Source organism: Hipposideros armiger, unplaced genomic scaffold (assembly GCF_001890085.2).
Source record: "Hipposideros armiger isolate ML-2016 unplaced genomic scaffold, ASM189008v1 scaffold_477, whole genome shotgun sequence".
Taxonomy (NCBI): domain Eukaryota; kingdom Metazoa; phylum Chordata; class Mammalia; order Chiroptera; family Hipposideridae; genus Hipposideros; species Hipposideros armiger.
The window spans coordinates 1,342,167-1,366,064 of record NW_017731827.1 but is presented as its reverse complement, the minus strand read 5'-3'; the positions used below and the strand labels follow the sequence as shown (position 1 = coordinate 1,366,064).

Sequence of the window (23,898 nt, the reverse complement as noted above, 5' to 3'; positions counted from 1 at the left end):
GTGATCATTGCGCTCTTCCCGGCTAAGGCAGATCAGTCGCTGGCAATTGAATGGGGGCTCACAGCAGCTCATGCCGGCTGTTGTCTGCTCACGCTGGCTGCTATCCACTCACTAGCTTTACAGCAGCCCATTGCAGCCCCACTGGAGCCTGTGCCTTTGCCGGCGACTCGCTGCAGCCCAGCTGCACGTCAAGCTGTTGTTCACCATCTTAGCTGTAGAGGGCACAGCGTCACTGTTCCATGTGGGATCCAAACCAGTGGCTCTGCTGCTCAGAGCTCGTGCTCCTAAGCCAACTTTTAACCAATGAGCCGCGCGGCAGGCCCGATTGCTTTCTTTTTTTATTCCTGATTATTTTACATGTTTATTGATAGTGGTCCACATCTATATATTTTTTATGTCTTTAACCTTTCTTGCTGTCATGTATTGCTGCTGGATACAGACACACACATGCACACGTAGACAATATACATATAAAAATGTATATATATGTACGTGTACTTTTTTAAAAACAAAAATGAGATTATACTCTATGAGTAACTTGTCCTTTTTTTGGTTCAGGTTTATTGAAGTATAATTTATATAAGTAAAATTCACCTTTTTTTTTTTTTTTAAAGAGGTCTCATTTTTTTCTTTCTTTTTTTAAAACTTTATTGGAGAACAGTGTGTTTTTCCCAGGACCCATCAGGTCCAAGTCAAGTTGCTGTCCTTCAATCTTAGTTGTGGAGGGTGCAGCTTAGCTTCAAGTCCAGTTGCCGTTTTCAATCTAGTTCCTGGTGCAGCCCACCATCCCATGTGGGAGTTGAGCCAGCAAGCTTGTTAAGAGCACGCACTCCAACCAACTGAGCCATGCGGCAGCTCAGCTCAAGTCGTCTTCAATCTAGTTGCGGAGGGCGCAGCTCACTGGCCCATGTGGGAATCCAACCAGCAGCCTTGTTCAGAGCTTGCGCTCTAAGCAACTGACCTACCTTGCTGCCCCTAAATTCACCTTTTTTAGTGTACAGTTCTGTGAGTTTTTACAAAGACATAGAGACATGTAATCCCCACTAGAACCAAGATACAGAAATTATGTCATTCCCCCAAATTGCCTTGTGCTTTTGTAGTCATCTTCATCCTCTTGCAATCATTACTCTTTTTTTTTCCTTTTACAAAATGTCATATAAATGGCATTGTACAGTATTCAGTTTCAAGTCTGATTTCTTCGATTTAGCATATTTTTTCCTTTAAGGGTATTGGTTTTAGATTATGTTTCAAGAGTCTTTTTATCAAATTAATGAAAATATTCATGTTTATTATTTTTCTAAGAGTTTCATTGCTGCAGTATTGATCATTTAAATCTCTAATCAGTATAAATTGTGACAGAAAATTCAGTTTTTAAAAATTCATCAGTTTAGCTATATTCATTATGTTGTTATTATTATACTCTTCCTAAATATTGATTTCCTCACAGGTAACACAAGTAGCAAGACAGCCGGGACCCCCGACCCCTTCCCCTTACTCAGCACATGAAATAAACAAGGGGCATCCGAATCTCGCGGCAACGCCCCCGGGACATGCATCGTCCCCTGGACTCTCTCAAGTAAGAAAAACTTTGTTTTTTAAATGAATTTTCATGTAAAAGCAGCATTTCTGTTTCTCTAAAGCAAACTTTTAAGCAATAACATACAACATTACTTGAAGAATAATTTCTGTTTTATCTTTTGTGGTTTTTTAGACCCACCTCCCATAATGGTGTCTATTAACAATTTTATACATTTCATTTATAGAGTCATTCAAAATGAACTGTCAGTAATACTTAGTTTTTGTTGTTTTGGAAATTAAAATGTGATTCTCAAATTTATTAAAAGCCACAGAGCACTTTTTTGTTTTTCAGTGCGCAGTCTCCCCTCTTCTCCCTTTTGGTGGAATGTTGGTGGTTATTTTCTACTGTTGTAAAAAGTATGGGTGTCTTTCTCTCTTGAGTAGTTTTACCAGACTTGTTTGTTAAATTGGTGTTTGATTTCATAAATAGGTTATTAGTATTTGGAGGCTTAAAATGTTGTTGAATTGTTAAAGAATAGTGAGCTCCTTAGTGTATTTGCAGTTAAAAAGCACAGCAGACATTAAAACACTGTTTTAAGAAGATGTCACTGTGGGTCCCCTGCATTTTAAGCCATTTCCCAAGATACTGTCTATCACATGTTTGCACCAACCAACCCACCATCACATGTTTATTTGGGCTTCCTTGTTCTTAAGAGAGGGCTGGAGTTATTATGAAGTCTCCTTCTGGAATGTGGAGAAAGTCAAGCCAGTAACCTTGAACCCAGGTTATTTGAGATTGTCAGTAATTATATGTAAGAACCCCTTTTCGTAATGAAAATTAATTTTATGACATTATTTTCAATTTTGGTTTCCATAGTTTACACCTTTTAGAGCTTGACAAGAGATAAAAAATTACTAATTAAAAATAATGCTGAAAGTTGGTGTTTATAAGTTAGAGGCTGATTAATGCTAGTTTAGACTATAGAATGTTTGGAGAACGAATGTACAGCTTGCCAAACCATTACTGAAATAGCCCTATTAAGAAATATATAGGGCCGACCGATTGGCGCATTAGTTAAGAGCTGGCTTGGGACGCCAGAGGGCCCCGGTTCGGATCCCACATATGAGGGCCAGTGACACTGCCCTCTACAGCTAAGATGCTGAACAACAGCTCAACCTGGAGCTGGGCTGCCGTGAGTCGCTGGTGACAGCATAGGCTGCAGCCCCTGCTGCAGTGGGTTGCCATGGGCTACTGTGTGTAGCCAGCGGCCAGCAGCCAGCGGGAGCGGCCAGCAGCCATAGTGAGCGGCTGTCCAGAAGCCGGCGACTGATCTGCCTCGCCCGGGAAGAGCGCAATGATGGTGCCAACTTGGGCCAGTGAAGCAACGTCCTCCACAACTAGACTGAAGAACAAAAGGACAGCAACTTGTCTATTCCCATTCCCCCAATTCACCAGCACTGTTCCCATCCCCCAATTCCCCAATAAAAATCTTAAAAAAAATAAAAAGAAATATATAAATTAATTCAGACTTAGTACTATGCTTAAACCCTGTCTAAATCATTCTTATTTAATTTTGAGTTTTAAAAGTAAAACATGTCAAAATGAACTGATAATTGTTTAAAATGAGCTTCTTGGTGTTGGTTTTCATGGCACTGAACAGAACCACCTAAGCTGTTAATAAGGTGTATTTGTCTGAGTCTAATTAGAGAACAACTATGTAGTATTTTGAATAGGGAAAATTTAATATAAAAGGTTATTTAGTATAACAGGGGATTGAAGTAATGAGGGATTGGCTAATAGGAAAGAGAACTCTAAAGAATATAAAAACAGCAGCTGTTTCTCCTGGGGCTGAGATGGAGTGCCCATGGAAGACCCTCCTCCCCCAGGGATGCTAGTGATGAGTCCTGGCTGTGGCTCATCAAATGGTAGAGAAGCCACTGTGGTGTCACACCAGTGGGACGTGCTAGAACTCATTCCTCTGGGACTTGCTGGAACGGTGCCCTGTGGAGTGTTGTGGAAAGCTGGCTTCTTCAGCAGTGTCCTTTAGCAAAGAGCTGCCGCGGGGCACAGTGGCTAGAGGCTCTTTCCCGCATCTGTTTGCCACAGACACTTCCAGTAACCTTGAATCTGCTGGATCATAGTTCCCTGTGCAAGAACAGCTTGTGTTGCAACCTGAACTTCCTGCATAGCCTTCTCGTTCAGTTCCTCACTCAAAGTTGGATCTCTCTGGTGACTGTAGGCAGATCGAGGTGTAGCACATTCAGATGTGTGTGTTGTCTCCCAAACTCAAAAAGGCTGACCAAACCTGGAGCCTGTTTTCTTCATGGTAGTTACTGTTCGGTAAGAGACTACTCCCTCCCCCTTCACTGGGCTGAGATTTAGACCTTGTTGGATAGGGCGTGATGGGGCTCCCTGCTTGGTAGAGAGGTTGTTGTGCTACACCCGTGGAACTTACTAGAAGCCCACTCTGGAACTTGTCATAATTCTGCCCTCTAGGGTGCTAAAGGAAAGCTCTTCACACAGGGGTTTCTGAGAGGAGGCAGTCTGCTGCAAAACTGCTTGAGAGGGTACCAGGGGTAGCTGTTGGCCACTGGGTCCTGCTGGCTGCTGCACGTTATAGCTGAAGCCTGCCACTGAAGGAGCTGTGCACTCTAGGGCAGCTACGCAACGGAGAAGCCAGATTCTAGAAACTGCCTGCTCGGCAGGCGGAGCCTGCTGTGCAAGCCTGCAGACACCAGGAAGCAAAACCGTTTCGTCCTGCAGGATCTCTACAGTGCCCTCTACTCACAAAGCTTAACATTGTGCCCGCTGAAATGGGAAAATATTTAAAGAGCCCAGATCCGTTTTCACTGTACAGGCAAACAAGGTGAATTTTGAGCTGAAAGGCAAGCAATCGATAACTGGCACGTAAGGCAAAGAGCTTAGTTTTTCATTTAAAATTCTTACTGTTTCAAGTGATTTGACCCAAGCACTTGGCCCAAAGCACTTAAGACAGGGCCTCTTGCAAATGCATAGCTTGCATTTAAGAAAGGGTGATCATGCAGGGGTCTCAGGTGTTGAACCCACAAATGTGTTTCTGTATGCTATTTTATTAGTTGCCTTTAGAAGTCAGAGTACATGAATTACAGAGCGAAAGGTCACCAAATATTATTCTGCTTTCCATCGTGGTCTGTTTTGCTACCTTTTGCTTAATCTGATGGTGAACCCAATAAATCATGCATGGTTCACTACTCCGCTTCCCACCAGGCCTTTCAGGCAGGGGCAGGCTTACATAGATTAAATTGTCTCCTCACATGTTTTAAACCTATTGATAGAGTGAGGACATTTTTCGAAATTGGCGTACCTGAAATAATGGGGAGTTTTGTGGGAAACTCAGTCTCCTTACATTCAACACTTGACACATTTGTGAATCTTAATGGAAAGCAGAGCCCTCAAAATAGAGGCAAAAGGATTACAGGCTTTGAGTCAAACAGACCTTGCTTCTGGGATTTGGTGTGTCATTTTCTGGTTACATCATGTTGGCTAAGTTATTTTTTATTTTTTATTTTCTTTAAAGATTTTATTGGGGAATTGGGGGAGGGAACAGTGTTGTGGGGAATCGGGGAAGGGGAACAGACAAGTTGCTGTCCTTTTGTTCTTCAGTCTAGTTGTGGAGGACGTCGCTTCACTGGCCCATGTTGGTATTATCATTGAGCTCTTCCCGGCTGAGGCAGATATGTTGCCGGCCATTGGACGGCCGCTCACAGTGGCTCCCGGCAGCTCACGCAGGCTGCCGGCCACTCACGGTAGTTCATGGCAGCCCACTGCAGCCTCACTGCAGCCTACAACATCGCCGGTGACTCACGGTAGCCCAGCTCCAGGTCTAGCTGTTGTTCACCATCTTAGCTGTAGAGGGCGCAGCATCACTGGCCCTAATGTGGGATCTGAACCGGCGGCCCTGCTGCTCAGAGCTCACACTCCCAAGCCAACTCTTAACTAGTGTGTCACTCAGCAGCTGGCCTGGCTAAGTTATTTAATATCTCTAGGACTTGGTTTCTTTATCTGCTCTATAGGGGAGAATTAGTAGGACTCTACCAGTCTCTAAGAGGGTTGTGATGAAGATTATATGAAATCGTGCCTCAGAACCGTACGCGTTACATACGTTCAATAAGTGGTGTTCATTTTCATGGCTGTCAGACTTAGTTCTCAGGTCTTAAGTGTGTGTCTGAGTGTGCGTGTGTGTGTCTAACTCATCTGATTGTCTCATATTAATGCGAAACTCAGAAACTCTGCCCATGATGTTGCGATATCTTCCAGGTGTTTGCTGATCCCTGATTTGAGGATAAAAAGAGAGGCTAAGCTTGTTCATTTTATGTTGGCAGTAGTCTGGTTTATTCTTGTCCACAGAACTCTTAGATTCAAATCAGCTGAAGATAGGACTAAAGACACTTCTTTAGCCACGTGCCCTTTTTGATGTGATAGTGTCCCTTTTTCCTGTGAATTAGATCTTTTAAGTAGCTACCTATGTCTGCGACTCAGTGTTTGTCACTAAGTGAGTCTATTAGGGTCTAAGTGAAGGCAGTTGAGCTGAAGAAAAGTGGATTTCATAACTGTGATACATAGTAGAGGGAAAATATAGAAAATTGCTGTCAATCTCTTCTTTAACATCATCAGTGGCAACCTCTTCACCTGCTGCTTTCCCTTCAAGATAGGATTTTGCACATGTGTGCACATATACATACATGTGTACACATGCCAAGCTTTAAGGCTTTTCGTGCATTTGCCTTGGTTATATGATGTCTAAATCTTTGTAGCTCTCCCCTCTGGAGTTTTTATTTAATCAGACTGAAAAAGTTCAGATGATTACACTATTAGAGATTGGTAATTAAAATGACATTTTTAAACTGTGGTAAATTCCTGAGACACAGTCTTTTTATGTGTGCATTCTTTTCTGATATGGTTGTACCCGAACAGTCTGAACCCAGACTGTCCTCTGGGAATGGTAAAGAATTTGGAATGAAAAGTATCTTTTGGGGCCGATTTCAAAAGCAAGTGGAGAAAGGCACTCTTCAGAGAGTCAGGAGACCTGGGTTAGAGTCCCAGCCCTCCCGGTGCTATTGCAAAGTTCCGCCCAGTGGGAGTCCCCGTTCAAGATCTGCTTTCCTTTTTGTAAATAACAGGCTCGAATTTCCTTCAAGATCTCCATGGATTTTGGAAACTACCTCAGAGTAGTCAGTTGTTATTATGAAAACGTTCTGAATTCTGTATTTTAGATTTAAAATTAGGTAAACTTTGCATTCTATTTCATTTCATATCTTTTTTTAAGATCAGAAGTTTGTTATTTGAATTATCTTAAATTAAGCCAAACAGAAGTATTTCCTACCCGCTGCTTAGTTAGTTGTTGGCAGTGATTATCAGGTTCTTTTCTTTTTTCTCTTGGCGTCACCGTCTAGACTCTAAGCTGTGTCCACAGTAATCAGCGAGAAGACAAGCTCAGAATGATGCCAAAGCGCAGTGATACATGCTTTCTGCCTGCTGTTCCTAGAAATTTCATTTGTTTTTTTTCTGAGGGATCAACTCAGTCATGTCATCTATGGGCTGAGGTGGTGATGGTATATGATCCACTGGTTAGATTCTTTTTTTTTTTTTTTAAGATTTTTATTGTGGAATTGGGGGATGGGAACAGACAAGTTGCTATCCTTTTGTTCTTCAGTCTAGTTGTGGAGGACGTTGCTTCACTGGCCCAAGTTGGCATCATCATTGCGCTCTTCCTGGGCGAGGCAGATCAGTCGCCTGCTTCTGGACAGCCGCTCACTGCGGCTGCTGGCCGCTCCCGCTGGCTGCTGGCTACATACGGTAGCCCATGGCAACCCACTGCAGCAGGGCTGCAGCCTACGCTGTTGCCGGCGACTCCCGGCAGCCCAGCTCCAGGTTGAGCTGTTGTTCAGCATCTTAGCTGTAGAGGGCAGTGTCACTGGCCCTCATACGTGGGATCCGAACCAGGACCCTCTGGCGTCCCAGTCCAGCTCTTAACCATCGCGCCACTCGGCCGGCCCCACTGGTTAGATTCTTTATTGTCGTTGGAAATGCTAAGCAAAGGACTTCTTCACTGAGGAATTGTGATTGGTCATGATATGTATTTTAACACTACAGTTTTCATTTTTAGTAAAGGATGAGTTTCAAATGACTCATGGTTCCTATTCTCTTTTTTGCTTTATCCAACTTCCAGACTTCATTTTCTCTTCAGTGGTCTTGTTTTACCAAGGAAAAATTCTCAGTGTTTCCTCGCAGGTGTTGACTGACCGATTGTTTCAGTCTTTGCAAACTGCTTTTTCTTTATTATTAAGTAGTGATTTTATTTTCTTTATTATTAAGTAGTGATTTTCAGGTTGTCAACTCTGACAACCAACCTTGTTAACCAGGAGGAAGTAGAGGAAGCTTTGAAAGTTTTTTTCATATTTCAGTGTTGAAATAGATGAGTATTTACTTACTTTCCTTCCAAAAAGAACGCAAAGCAAAATTGATCATTTTCATACTTCCTACCTCCCCTATGTAACACACTGTGGCTTAATCTAAAGCAGTCTTTGAGTTGAGTGGTGTTTGAAAGCTACATTCGTGGCACATGAGAATTAGATGTATGCTGGGAAACCTGCAGTACTGCCCGCCTTGACTTGGCCCTGCGGGTGCCAGTCCTCTCACTTTGTTTACTTTTTCACTTGAGAATATGCCCACTTACTTAAAAACTTGTACCTTGTTGAAAATGTCTTCAACACATATTGTGGTTAAACACTTTACAAATTAACATGCCTTTACAAATGTCATTAGCATAAAAAGTAAACTACAAGGGCCAAAACATATCCAGATTATTTACGTCTGTGGTTTCATCTGGTACATGCTAAACAATTGTAAGCTCTTTCCTCTAATTGTTGAGATTTATTTTAACGTGGTCATATTTGATTAGAGAATTTCAGCTCTTTTGTCATTTTTTTGTTTTTATTAACAAAATCAGTTGCAACCATATTTATAAAGTAGAACTTCACCAAATGTTTTCCTACTAGGTGAATTTCATCTTTTATGTAGTTTTGTAACTTACCATGAAATATGTCTAAAGTAATTTTTATATGCTTGTTTGATTATGATTTTGTTTGCACTGCATGTAGGTAGAAAAAAATTTGTGTTTTTTCTTTGAAAATTTCTGTGATTAGATTTTAAGCGTTGCTGCAAGAATGATAGTTAAGTATAGTTATTATTCAGACTTTCCTCATTCTAAACTGCATGTTTTAGATTCTGTTTGACAAATCTGCAAGACTCTGGAACCCATATTTTGAAATATCTAAGTATAAATAGCAAAAGTTTTGAAAATCAATCATTATTCATTCAACACTGTTTTAGAAAGCCGAAGAATTTTGTAACAACCTATTAGTAAGAACTGATTGTAATTTCACAAGCATTTCTTTTCTTGTCTTTGATGTACGCTCAATTTTTTTGTTAATGATGATGTTCCTTTTATTAAAATTCTGTTGGGGGAAAAAGGTTTAGGATTTTATGATTTTTACATTTAAAGAGTTGTTTCCTGTGGACATATCCTGGGAGCTCTTCCTGACTTCTCTAGCTACTACTCAGCTGTTTTAATAGATAGTGCAAAACCTCACCCAGTGTTTCCCTTTGGAATTTCACACCTCACTAATTCAGAAGAGAAGCTCGCTTAGGTGCCACCAATCTGTTTTTCATCTAGCTGTGATATTCAGATTTTTATGTTTCTGAAAATTGCAACTTCAGTTCAGCTACAGAAATTAACATGTGGTAGTAAATTTTGGGATGAGAAATAGCAAAGGTAAGTTTTAAGGAAAATCAGGAAATGGAGCAGTTTGACTATTCAAAGTACTTGTGATACTTGCTGCAGAAATTTATATTCCATCTGTCTTAGTTTGTTTGGGCTGCGATAACAGAATACCATAGACTGGGTGGCCTAAACAACAACAGACATTTATTTTTTCACATTTCTGGATGCTGCGAAGTCCAAGATCAAGGTGCCAGCTGATCTGGCTCCTGTTGAGGGCCTCCTTCTTGGCTTGTAGAAGTCCGCCTTCTTGCTGTGTCTTTACAGGAAGGAGAGATCAAGACAGACAAACAGGTTCTCTGGTGTCTCTTATAAAAGTACTAATCCCACCATGAGGGCCCTACTCACAGGACCTCATCTAAACCTAATTGTCTGCCAAAGGCCCCATGTCCAAATACTATCACATTGGGAATTAGTGCCTCAACGTATGAATTTTTTGGGTGATGGGATGGGGGCACAATTCCTTCCATAGGGAGGAATTAAGGGGCACAATTCCTTCCACTTATGTGATTTAGAGAGCTATGGGGAAGGTGGACAGGTAGGACTATGAGAGCAAGGTCAGCAGAGGGGATACGTTGTCCATAGATTTTGTACTGAGTTAATCAGGTGGATGGATATATGTGCTTAGTTTGGGTGGGGTGTGTGTGTTTAATTTGCAGGGATGTAGGAGAGGGGAGATGACAAGCTTCATACAGGACTATTTATATTAGGAATTAGAAAAGAAAGTTTACTGAAAGTATTTTTGCTAACTACAAAATGTAATGTACAAAAACTAGCATCTTCACAGAACTAAGAATTGTGAATTTCAATAACTGAACACTCAATGAAAAGTAGACCACGCACACACATCATGTAGCTTTGTGGTGATTTTAAATCCTGTCAGTGAATAGTGAAGGAGAGGTTAAGTTAGATTTAAAGCAAGTATAATCATATTTAAAGCAAGTAGAATCAATTAACTATAAACAAGAAATATTATAGATTGATATATATTTATATATATCTATTGATATATAGATATATGAATTACCGTTATGAAAACAAAATGTTATAATTTACTTACCAAGTTAACAGCCTTTTTTTCTCAGTGCATACATTTATTTAGTGTTCTTTTTTTAAAATGTCCAGTCACACTGATAATTAGGTAACAAGAAGAGCTAAATCTGATGCTAAACCAGCGGTTCTCAACCTGTGGGTAGCGACCCCTTTGGGGGTCGAACGGCTCTTTCACAGGGGTCGCCTAAGACCATTGGAAAACAAAAAGATATTTACATTACGATTCATAACAGCAGCAAAATTACAGTTATAGAGTAACAACGAAAATAATTTTATGGTTGGGGGTCACCACAACATGAGGAACTGTATTAAGGGGTCGCGGCATTAGGAAGATTGAGAACCGCTGTTTCTAAACTCTTCATAGATTAATGGGCCCTTATTTTTTTCCCTCTGTGATGAGTGATAAACTCTCAGGCTATCTGAATTCTCTCTCTGTCATATGATGTCTTTTCTGCCTGTGCAGTATTTTGTTCCATAGCTACCTAAGTAGGTGATATATAGAAGAAAAAATTATGTTGCCAATATTTTGTTATATTTCACACACAAAATAAATCTCCTTTTCAGTTCCCTGCCAGTGATCCTTCCTTTTCAGGTACTACACTATTATTCAGAGACTCTTTATTATGTCAAATCTTAATATTCTTGATTGCCATTAAAATTGCCCACTTTCTTTTACTGTTCAATGACATTCTGACCTGGCTGTTTACTACAGTTGGCCACATGACAACCTAATTAGTTTAAAACAGTGTAGCTGTTAAAGTTTTGTCAGGAAAAAAAGGAAACCATACTAAGTATTTCAAATAGAGGGGATTTACTACATGAATTTATTATACTAGCTGATTGATTATCAAGGGGATGCTGAGTAATCCAGAGATTAATAACTGCAGGAAGCAGCTAACATCTCTAGAGCTGAGGGAATGCAAGAGAAATGGCGGCGTTGCCAGAAGCTAGGAGCTTGGAGGCAGGTCCTTTTAGGATTGTTGCTCAGACTTCTGAGAAGGGAGTTACTGCAGTTGGTTCTTGGAAGTCAGAAACAGTAGGTGAGAGATCGAGGAGAGGCTGGTACTTTGAATACCAAATGTACATGCCCCTGTGCTTGCTAGCATCGCTAAATGGCCTTGAGAGGCTGGGGATCTGAATGGAAATGGTGCCTGGAGCCATGCTGACTGGGGTAAAAGCACGCTCCTACTTACAGGGTGGGTCAGAGCTGAAAGACAGTAAGCAGTTGGCACAAACAGTGGTACAAAGGATGTATAATTTCCTTACAAGTGAAGAATAAGTTGGGGCCAGTAAACCCTAATGAATTTAACAACAGTCAGGAAACAGGATAATAAAAGTAAATGTGATAAAATAGTAGGGCTGTGGAACATGTAGGTAACTATAATAATAATGAAATTAAGTCCTCCTGTTAAATATGCCTCAAATTGATCAAACACCAAAATCTAGGTATATGCATTTAGACATGACACAGAAAGCTTGCAAACAAGAGCATGGAAACATTAACAGGAAAATGCTAATAAAAAGAAAGCAGGTATAAGCAACCTTGAGAAGTCAGCATAGAATTAAAGGCAAAAAACTGTATGGGAAAGAGGTAATTCCTACACTATAAAGATTTAATTTCTACAAGATGTAACATCATAAACTTTTTATTTACTTAATAATTGGTTTAGAATACACACACACACACACACACACACACACACAGGGGCGGGGGAGGTGGTGTCAAAAAATGTATATACAAGTGGACACTTGTCCACGTTGCTCAAGCAGTCGTTTGCCATCATCAGAAGTGTCTGGACGCTGATGGTAACCACTTTGAGCACCTCTTGTAATTGCAGAAGTCAAATTTGACTTGTATTCATCTTTTGTTATTGGTGTATAATGAATATTACAATTTTAATACAGTTTTCCTTTCTTAAAATTTGTATGCATTTTTTTGGTACCGTGTGTCTGTGTGTGTGTCTCCCATATACACACACACACACACACACACACACACACACACACACACACACACATATATATATGATGTCAAAGCAATTGAAATTGACAACTTCATAATTAGTGTGGGAGACAAACACCTCAGAGAAATAGACAGGACGGTAAATCACCATATAGATCAGGGTAGGTAAACTGTGGCCCAAGGGCCAAATCTGGCCCCTCTCCTGTTTTTGGTAAATAAACTTTTACTGGAACACAGCCATACTAATTTATTTATGAATTCTGCTTTGGTGCTACATCTGAAGAGTTGATTAGTTGCTAGAGATTGTGTGGTCTGCAAAGCCTAAAATATTTACTATCTGGACCTTGATGGAAAATATTTACCAACTCCTGACATAGATGAGCAAACTGTAAAGACCAGATAATAAGTATTTGGGGTTTTGTAGGCCAGATGGTCTTTTGAATAGTCTTCTTTTTTTTTTTTAACCCTTTAAATATATAAAAACCTTCCTTAGCTGGTCTTGCAAAAACACATGTCAAGGGCCATAGTTTGCCACCCCTGATATAGATAAATGACAGTAACAGCAAACCTGTTTTTATATAAATAAATTAGCACAAGAATGCATACAAGAGAAATTTTGTTCATATTTAACCAAGGTAAAAATAATTGAGAATATTGATTTGAAAATCATAATTACCAAACTTTAAAAATATAGAGAGAACTTTTTAATTATTCAGCTAAAATAAAAGATTAAAAAAGACTGGATAACTTGAATGAAATATACTTTTTTAAAATTTGTTTTAATTTTTTGTCATTCAGCTATGTGCTTTTCAAATACACAACTATTTACAAAACTTGATCATATGTTAGGCTATGGAGAAAAATGTGAAATTCCAATCATATTTATACTTTCTGAATATATTTCTATAGAATTAGAGCTTAACAACAAGATAAAATATAAATTATGTTTAAGCTGAAGCTATAGAACATAATTACTGTTTTTTGAAAAGGTTTTCAAAGTTATAATTTGTTTTAGTTGAACATAATTTTACATTTTTTATAATCTTAAACAATGTAGGAGTAAATAAATAAAATCTATTTTTTTAATCTAAAAACCTCTTGACTTAAAGATAAAATCAAAACAAAATGTTATCTTTAGAAATGAATAACAAGCAGCACTTTGTATCAGAATTTGTGGGATATGAATAAAGTGTTACTCAGAGGAAAAAGTGTAGCCTTAAAGGCATATATTAGAAGAAAAGAAAATTTGAAAATGAACTAGTGATCTAACTGGAGGACTGTTATGTTGTAATTTAAAGATTGTAGTTTTAAAAAAAATTCATATCCATGCTTAGTGTACTTCTTGTTCTGATGGTATTGATTTGTAAATACTAGCTATAAGTTGCCACAATGTTTCATCTGTTTTAATACCAGAAATCGTAAGCTTTTATATACTAACTAATTCTCATAATATTAACAGCTTTGAATTGGCCAAGTCCTGTATTCAGTCATTTAGAATATGCTCCTTTGATAATAGCAAACTTGATGGTGTCATAAAATTTATTTGCGTGTGCATAAAATATTTGCATGTCACTAATGATTAGTGATGTTAAGCATCTTTTCATGTGTATTGGCCATTTGTCGGTTCAAGTTCTTTGCCCACTGTTTAATCCAATTTTGTTGTGGTGGTGTAGGAGGAGTTACTTAATGTATTCTATATTTCAGTTCCTTATCAGGCACATAATTTGCAAATATCTTCTTTCATCCAGTCAGTTGCCTTTTCACACTTGATAGTGTCATTTGCACAAAAGTTTTTAATTTGTTGAAGTCTAATTTATCTGTTTTTTCTCTTGTCTGTGCTTTTGGTGTCATATCCAAGAAACTATTGCCAAAGCAGCAGTTATTTCTTTACACTATGAAGCCTAAACTGTTGCATTTCTTCTTAGCTTTTTAAATTTTACCCACATGGAGATTTTATCCTTTTATAAAGCAGTACAGGTTTAGAGAAAAAAAGTCCTGGGTAGGGCCGGCCAAGTAGCTCAGTTGGTTAAGAGTTGACTTAAGAGTGCGAGCTCTGAGCAACAGGGCCTCTGGTTCGATTCCCACATGGGACAGTTACACTGCGCCCGAGCTGAGCTGTCGCTAAGTTGCCAACTGATGGCAGGATGGCTCAGCTGGTGTAACAGCAAGATTGCCTGTTTCATGGTGGGCTACACCCACCCGCCACTAAGACTGAACTTGGCACCTTGAGCTGAGCTGCTGCCCAGATGGCTCAATGGATAGAACGTGCGCTCTTAACAACAAGGCTGCCCAGTTCGACTCCCACATGGGATGGTGGCTACGCCCACCCACAACTAAGATTGAACACAGCACCTTGAGTTTAGAGGCCACGAGCTGCTGACGGGAAGCCAGATGGCGACTGGCGCCCTCCACAACTAAGATTGAAGAACAACTTGGTTGGTCCCCTTCCCCAATTCGCCAATAAAATCTTTAAAAAAAAAAAAAAAGTTCTGGGTAACCAAGAGGACAATCCTGTCTACTGGGTTGTGGGAAAAGTCATGACGCATTTTTGTAATTAAAAACAAAAAAGTCATGACTTTTCCGACAACCCAATAGATGGAGTGATAGAAATACTTACTAGTATGTGAACAATACCTGCCAATAATTCCATCAGAGTGCGAAAAAGGACTAGAAGCTCAGCTGCTCTGTTCAAAAAGACACTGAAAAATTCCAAGGGTTGTGAAGGGTTCATGAAGTATACCAAGGTTCACATTGGGAGTTAGAGAAGTTGGAAGCAGAAGTGATGACTCAGAAGCAGCTGGCTTATTTACATAACCATTTGGCACTATTTAAGAAGGGAAGGATGCAGCAGAAGGACTGGAGGCTGGCCAGCAGGCTCGAAAAGCAGAATAAAGGACCTAGAAGGCATTACTGTATCTCCTCTGGTTGTGGGAATGATTGTCTTTTAACTCCAGCGGCTGTGAAATTAGCAAGCATAAAACCAAAAGAGGAGAAAACACTATTGAAGTATGTATTAGAAAACGGGATTATAAAACTTTTGTACGATTTGTAAAAAAGATGAAACTTATCAAAAAGCTGGATGCATACAAAAGGCACCCTTCACCAAATTTTTGTGTTCTGCTTGGTTTTACTTCCTCCAGAAGTCTTAAGAAACGCAGATTTCTTGAAGAAGGACCATTTCTAGAGGGTCTTTGAAAAAACGGTCTCACACTAGAAGTTATTGGTACAAGCTCTAAACGTATATCTAATGTTGGAATCAGATGACACATTCTCCTCAACAATATCAACTCTTGAGCTAGAAAGGGACAGTGGTAGGAAGATAGGACCATGGAAACATTTAGAAATAAATTGAAGTGAAAGCTGTCCTTCCTAATATAACTTACATTATAATGGAGTATGAACTAATGTCTATTGTGCACTCCTGTTATCAGATAAGTATGTTGGAGGATAGTACCTTGGTGGTAGATTACTTGATAAGCTAGAGTTTTTAGAGCATTTCTCAATTCGCTCTATTTCTTTTATCATTATAGTAACTCTACAGATAGACATGATCATGAGTGTGAAAAATGAAATTATTTGCTTCAGGTACCCTAGATAGAACTGTTGGTAAGGGACCGAGTCCAGACCCCCAGGTCACAACTCTTGACACTCTTCCTTGCTTTCTCATAATTTCCCATAATACTTTATTTCAGGTTCATTTGAGACAAACTAGGCTTTCGTAAATAATTTGGGGGTACAACCACCACTTACAACATTTTTATGGAACAGTTTGTTTCGATTTTTAAAGAATCAACCCGAAACAACTTTGGGGAACATAAATTTACAAAATTGGGGCTTTGTACAAATTTAGCCACACAATATTTAAACTTCTTGTTATTAAATGTAGAGTCACATGTTTTAAACTAGAATTCAAGCAATTAGTTGAGGAAGTGGTCTTAACATCGGAGCAGCAGAACCTAGAGTGAAGATTATATCCCGTGTGATAAACGAATTGATGGGAACTCTGGCTAGGAATGTTCTAGATGAGAAGTAGGAGAAGAAACCAGAGACTAAAGGTGGGGAAACGAAGGGAAGGAAGTAGTAGAGATGATAGTGGTAGCTATCAGGAGAAGGCACAGGAAGTGTGATGACTAAGTAGCAGACACTGATGTTGGAAACAGCCAGCAGTGCACAGATTACAGAATACCTGTGCTGCTTGAGAAGTCACTGAACCAGGCACTGAATTCTCCTTCCAGGCAGATCATGCTTTTAGCCTGGTAGCCTTGGGGGAACTGGTACTAGGATTGGAGAGAGAGCGGAGGTATTCTCCTGTACAGGTAGGAGCTGAGCTTTGAATAGTATAGGTATTGTTGTGGATACCTAAGTAGTGTGTCAGATGTGGGTATATTGTGAAAGCCATCCCATTATGAGTCCGTCATTGTCTGGTGAAAGGCAAACAGTACATAGCACTTAAGTGTTGAACTAAGTATAAAGAATACAGAAATGGTAAGTTCAGTACAGTATTTCCCTGATCCATATAACGTCACTGCTCAGAAATGAGAAAGAAGAGATCAGTGGTTCTCAATCCTGGCTTCCATTAGAATCTCCTGATGCCTGGCTCCCATTCTCCAGAGATTCTCATTTAATTGCTTGGGATGAGGCCCAGGTAATTCTAATGATGAGAACACCACTGTGGAGCAGAGAATACCCGCTGCCGAAATGAGACTCCTAGGCCTTCTTTGCTGGGAGTGGTTTTCAGCGAAAGGAGCAGAAAGTGTCCCCATTTTTAGGCCACGTACACACATAATGAATTGGGCCATTTCTTAATTTAAGGAAAATGGCTTTGATGATTGAGAAGCTGTTTCTGTTCATTGTCTACGGGAGACTGTTAGCAACTTTTTACAGATAATATACGTACTTTGCTTCACAGTCCGTGCTTAGTTTTTACAGATGACATATACCAATTTATTTTGATGATAGAATCAAATTCTGCCCTGATAGGTGTTGTGTAATTGACCTCTCTAATACAAGCAGAGCAAGAGCGCTTTGATTGCAGATGGTTTTGGCTTCAATACACTTAAATCTTCCTGGGTTTAAAGCTGCAGTACAGTGGCTTTCAAATTCTGGAAAATGGCAAGATTTTCATTCCCCCGTATAAGTAGTGCAGAGCTTGAACTGTAAGAAAATCTGTAAATCTTTGATAGATGAAAATAGCTCTAAGTGAAAATTTCCAAAAGTGTCACTTTGGGGCTATTTGCACAGTGCTTTATTTGGCTAAAACAAGTGTGTTTTGTTTTTGTTTTTTCCTGGCTGGTACTGTTAACTTTTTTTTTTTTGGTATAGTTTAGTAAAATTTTATTTTACAGGTACAAACTTAACTAAAATAAGAACCAAATATTTTATTGTTACATCCTTAGAGAGCTTGTTCCTAGGAAGGTTTATTTCGAGAAAGAGTCTGGGAATCTTTTTCTCAGTACTCCAGCTGTTCTGTTGTCATGAATCAAATAATTAAGATTGAATTCGTCTGCTGAAAAAGTCTCTTTTCAGGATACCATGGCAGGGATTTAGGTTTCTGAAACCAGTTTAGTACTGTATTAGATATGGAATGTATTACCTTTCCTCAGCAGGTGATCTAATTTTCTGTTCTGAATATTCCCAGAATATAATCCACAAATAAGCTTTTATATAGTCATGATGGTGGTTAGGTAAAGAGAAATACTGTCTCTGAGTAACTGACTTTACGTGGTAAGGTATTTAAAGAAAGGTAGTGTGAAAGATGAAGGCTCATTATTTTTTTGTACTAAGTGTTTTAGTTTATAGAGTATAATGCGCTACCGTGTTTACCCCAAAAGGAGACCTAATTGGAAAACAAGCCCTAGCATGATTTTTCAGGATGCCTGTAGTATAAACCCTACTCCAAACATAAGCCCCAGTTAAGATCGTCAGCCAGCCATGACTGTTTGAAGAAATGTAGATTTTTGCACTTGAATAAATGAAGAAATGTAGATTGTTAGAGCAAAAATTAATATAAGACCTGGTCTTATTTTTGGCGAAACACAGTATCAGTTTACCTGTCAAAATTGTCTCATTCTAGAATTTTGTTTATTATGCCAATATTTCTGGAGTTGGGTTGATGGAAAGAGTGGAATGACAAGTACAGCTGTTGAGATGGGTGATGAGTGATAATAAAGTACACTGCAGTTTACATAGGGTGTTAACATTAGGTATCTGTTTTTGAGGTAGCAAAGAGGAAGAGTAATTGGATGGTTCTAATGCAAAATACAACACACAGCATGACTCAGTGAATGGTTGAATTGCCTAAAACATTCATGTAAAAATGTCCAAAAGCCACCATTAAGTAAGAGCAGTATTTGTGTTAGATAACATTTAAAGTACAGCCCTTTCATTTTCTAGCAGTCACATCTCTGATGTTGAAAAGAGATTCCCTTCACAAATACATAACCTCTTTACTGGAGTGTTTCTTGAAGAGGCCTCAAGTATAGCCCAACAATTGAACTGTGATCCAGTCCCAGACAGATTTTACGGATCTAACTTAAAAAAGAGATTGAGCATACGGTCTTCCCATATTTTTTTCTGAGGCAAAGAACTCCATGCCCACATCCAAACTATAAACCATGGAAAAGAATTTTCAGTTTGCTACAGTATAAAGGCTGCATTCTAGAAAGTGATGTTTCTTTTTAAAAATAGAGACTTGGCTGTGAATCCCACTTTTATCACTTATTAATTATGGTATTTTGGGTGAACCTCCCTCCACGTGGAAGTTTTGCCATTTGTTAAATGGAAATAACTATTTACATCATAGGGTAGTGTGAGGATTAAATCAAATAACAGATGCAAAGTCCCTGGCCGATGCTTAATGCTCAGTGAATGCTCGTTGCACGTCCTGTGTTACAATAGCTTGGGAGTATTTAACATTTTTTTTAAAGCTGGGAATTAATTGTAGGGAATGCATTCTTTGTCTATTCTGACATCACATTTCCGGGACATTTTCTAAACTTTAATATCAATTTATAACTGTATTCATTATTACCGAAAAACAGACCTTGCTACATAGACATTTATATCATTAAATATTATTGCCTAATATTGTTAAATGATTTTGTTAGACTGTTACTGTGTTTATTATTATGTTTGATTTATTCACCTGTAAAATTGTTGTTTTTTTAAATAAAACCTCATACTTTATGCAAAGCTGATACGTAGAGTGGTTTAGAAAACCCAGAGTAGCCATTCAGAAAGCCATGGTAATGACCTTGATGTTATCTAGGAACACATTGAGGCTCATCTTGAACTTTTCCAGAAATTATTCAGCTATGTTAACTGTCAAGCAAACATTACAGTACACACAAAGGCAAAATTCTGCCTTCTAGGTACACCTGTTACTTGTTTCTTTGAGAAGCAGTCCTTATTGCGTTATTTAGAAAAAGTCCAAGTTGTCAAACAGGTTATTAGTTTCTAGTTTATGTATGCTGCCCTATATTTTGTGAGGTGTGTTATGACCTCTCTCATTGGTCGGTTCTCCACCGTCTTTTCACTTCTCTATTTTTCCATTTGTTCATCGCTCTGTAGAATCCTGGGCAAAAGAAACTAAATGCGACATCAGATCCATTGGTGTTATTTTTCATTAAGAACTCTTTTAATAGAAATTGAGATGAAAACATTTGAAAACCATACCTGAAATGATGCTTTGGCATTTCTACGAAGTTTATTTTTGCCCTGTCTGGTTATAAATCAGTATCATAAAACATTTAACAGTTGAGGTATTTTTCCTAACTAAATGAAATAAAACAAGAATTGTTCTGCTTCAAGATAGGAATGGGAGAAGGGGTTGGGGGTGGATGCACTATCTATGTTCAGGTAGATTAATTGTAGTTTGTTTTAGCTGAAGCTTGATTCAGATTTATCCTAAATCATCTATTAAAGCCATGCATTGGATTAGACTTCAATTTATAGTGTACATATTTTTAATTTATTAGATGAGCCATGTCATCAGGAATAAACAATTCTGCTGAAGAATAACTAGTAGTAAGACAAACCTAATGAGAATTTGTCTTGGGGAGACATTACTGTTTTTCATCTTTTGTCTATCATCTTGCTGGATTTTTCTAGAATGAAAATGATAAGAAACTGAATGTTCTGCAGGAAAATGCATGTGCTATATTCCCAGTGTTATGGCTGACAGAACAATTTAGAGGTGGCTTAAATAGTATATAGGCGTCCATATGGATTTGTTGTGGTAAATAGGATTTATGTGGTTTGATTTCCCTTCAAACCTATTTTTAAAGCTGTTTTAATGAATATACTTAATTTCCTTCTTATCAGATTTTACTGTTAAGATGATCAGTTTGAATAAATAGCAAGATTTTGTTAGAAGACCATTCTTCCCACAAATATTTGGTGCCAGATATTCATTCGTACAGTGCATACTGTGTGCTAGGTACAAATGGGTTTATTTGGGAAAGGCCACCTCTTAAAGTTTAAGCAGAATAGTTATTTTCTTTATAAATTGCCAGCTCTCTATTTAAGCCATTTATTTCTTTCAGATGATTAAGTATTTCAGAATTTATGTGACTGTATTCTAAGCTCCAGAATAAGCTTAGTCCTAGAATCAGGAAACTTACCTTTTGTTATTTATTTGCTTAGCTGCATATATTTTCATTCCATAATAGTTAGAGTGCTTATAGAATCTCTGCTAACGGCCTGTTACCGGACCTTCTAAAAAGGTCCAGTTAAAAGGGTTCTTCCTTAGCATCCTTACCTTGCACTCTCTCATTCACCCTCTACCTCCCTACTCTCTGGCAGTATAGGTAACATTACTAGAAGTCCTTCAAGTGGATATTATTAGCTTTCTCAATTCTTTATATCTTGGGAGGCAGGTTCAGCATTGTTTTGGCCCCCTCACTCCTCTCTCTAGGTCTTTGCCTATGACACAGATGCAACAAGTTCATATACTGCTCTCTTTGTTGCTATCATGCCCAATTTTCCTGGGCAAATTTCCTCATTTGTTGAGGATTTTAGCATTTGGCCCACAACTTGCTTCTCCATTTTACTCGCCCCTGTCTACTATGAGGACTCGACCATATCCATTCTTGCCCTACCCAGCCATTGCTGTGGGCTCCTGGAGGCACCCTCCTTCCCTTCTTTCACTCCCCCCCCCCCCCCCCCCCCGGCAACTACATACGGACACACACCAGCAACCCATATGGACATATGGACACGGTCTAGACTGGCACTGTCCAATGAAATAGTCACTAGAGCCACCTGCTAGTGCAAATTGAGATGTGCTATAAAGCGTAAAATACACCAGATGTCTCTGCTTTCATATTGACTACAAGTTGAAATTAGGGGCATATTGGGTTAAATAACATATTATTTAAAATTAATTTTCCCTGTTTACTTTGTCTAATGTGACTGACTACCAGGAATTTTAAAGTTAATTGTGTGGCTTGTATTTCTGTTGAATAGTGCTAGTCTTGATCTGGTCTCTGCCTAAAACTATTCTGCCTTTGAGTTCTTGAAGTCTAAAATTTCTCTGGCCACAGCCTCTTGTTTCTGCCTTACCCATGCTCAGTCCTAGTGTACCTGTTTTATAGCCTATAATAACCCTTTAATTCTGTAATCCTTTTCTATTCTCAATATGACAGGTCTTTCCCGCCCTTACATTCCTCTTGTTTAGCCTTGATTCTATCATTAATCATTATTAGCCCCTAGTTTTCTTTCTTTCCTCAATTTCTGTGTTTTGTCAGTTCCCATGCCTGAATCAGTCTACTCTAGCAGGTGTTTTCCTTTATTCTGGTTTCCAGGATGAAGGGTCTGCTATAGAAATTCAAATGCCTGTGTTGATGGACTTCATTAAAAAAATTAGGATTTCTTAGTACAGCCTACAAGCTAAAGTAAGCTGTGACTTGGCTAATTGATAGTTCTGTTTATCATGTCTGCTGACTTCCACTTAAATCCTGCATTCTATTTCCATCTGCACCAGGCTGGCCACCAGTAGCCCCGTAGACCGGATGCTGCAGTTATGTGAGTGGTCATCCTGCGGCACCATTTCTAATCCTCCTGCTTTCTTTCTTAAAGCACATACTATTTTAAAAATTACTATGAAACATATAATCTTATAAAAGAGTATATAACATGTTCAGTTTGAAAGAATGCAGCAGTCCCCCCTTCCCCATAGGGGATAGTACCAAACCCAATATATACAATGTTTTTTCCTATATACATCCATACCTTTCTGCTTAAAGAAAGCACTTTAAAGCTTCTCTTTGGCATATCCGAATTGTCAGCATCACTGCTTTTGTACTCTGGGGCCATGTCAAGAAAACTAAGGGTTACTTGAGCACAAGCACTGCGGTACCCCCATAGTGGACCTCCTAAACCCAGCTGGCTCCTAAGTGACTAACGGGCGGGGAGCATGTGCAGCCTGGAAACACGGGACAAAGGGATGATTCACGTAGACAGGATGGAGCTGGCGGGGGTGGGATGGCGCGAGATTTAAAACATGAATTTTTTTATTGAACTGTTTATTTCTGAAATTTCCTCTTTAATATTTTTGGGTCATGGTTGACCATGGGTAACTAAAATCGTGAAAGTGAAACCGAGGATAAGAAGTCAGGTACCAATACTTTTGAAGCCCTCTGAAGCCCCTCCTATATTCCAACCCCTTCCTTTCTCCCTTAGGTAAACATCCTTCCTGAGTTTTATGTTAATATTTTGTTTTATTACTTGCACATGTTGACCTATACTTTCATTGGTGTTAGCGGATTGAGGTTCACACCCTGAATTAGCCATTATTTACATGACCTTGGGCAAGGCACTTTATTTCCTAATTAAAGTAGATATGTGCCTCGCAGTAAACATACTCTCAAGAAATGTAGTTTCCATCCTAGCCTTCAGAAACTCCATCTTTATACTTTAAAGATTCATTTGCTTTTGCCTATTTCAAGAGTATTTGTGTCAAATAATTTTTTTGTTATTTGGTCTTGTACCCTAGGTAATCTCATCCACTGGTTGCAAGGACTGTTGGTTTTATGCTGCTGATTCCTAGATCACTCAGTAATTGACTCTCCTCTATACATATTAATTACAGTTGACCCTTGAACCCTGCACAGGTCATAATCCAAATATAACTTTTTTCTTTTGAAAGATTTATTGAGGAATTGGGGAAGGGGCACAGTGTTGGGGAATTGGGGAAGGGGAACAGCCAAGTTGTTGTCCTTCAGTCTTAGTTGTGGAGGGCGCAGCTAACTCAGCTCCAGGTCCAGTCGCCATCCTGCCTCCTGTTGGCAGCTCAGCAGCTGCTCAGCTTGGGCGCAGCTCACTGGCCCATGTGGGAATCGAACACGCGATCCTGTTGCTCAGAGCTCATGCTCTTAACCATGTGAGTCACTCGGCTGGCTCCCGAAATACAACTTTTTTAAAATTTTTTTTAAAAGATTTTTATTGGGGAATTGGGGGGATGGGAAGTGCTGGGGACTTGGGGGAAGGGGAACAGACAAGTTGCTGTTGTTTTGTTCTTCAGTCTAGTTGTGGAGGGCGTTGCTT

General features: G+C 39.1%; 1 protein-coding gene across 26 annotated transcripts in view; it reads left to right on the top strand.

Annotated features, from left to right (window-relative positions):
* Positions 1 to 23,898, top strand: part of EIF4G3 (eukaryotic translation initiation factor 4 gamma 3) — a 227,947-nt gene that overhangs the window by 37,821 nt on the left and 166,228 nt on the right. For 17 of the 26 annotated variants that reach the window (XM_019666679.1, XM_019666674.1, XM_019666669.1 and 14 more), the window contains exon 1: positions 1,497 to 1,576. The gene's annotated coding sequence lies outside the window, so the exon portion shown is untranslated. Of the gene's footprint in view, positions 1 to 1,447; positions 1,577 to 3,789; positions 3,860 to 23,898 lie in introns of those variants that run through there. The other 9 variants (XM_019666684.1, XM_019666682.1, XM_019666683.1 and 6 more) reach the window with 3 other exon arrangements.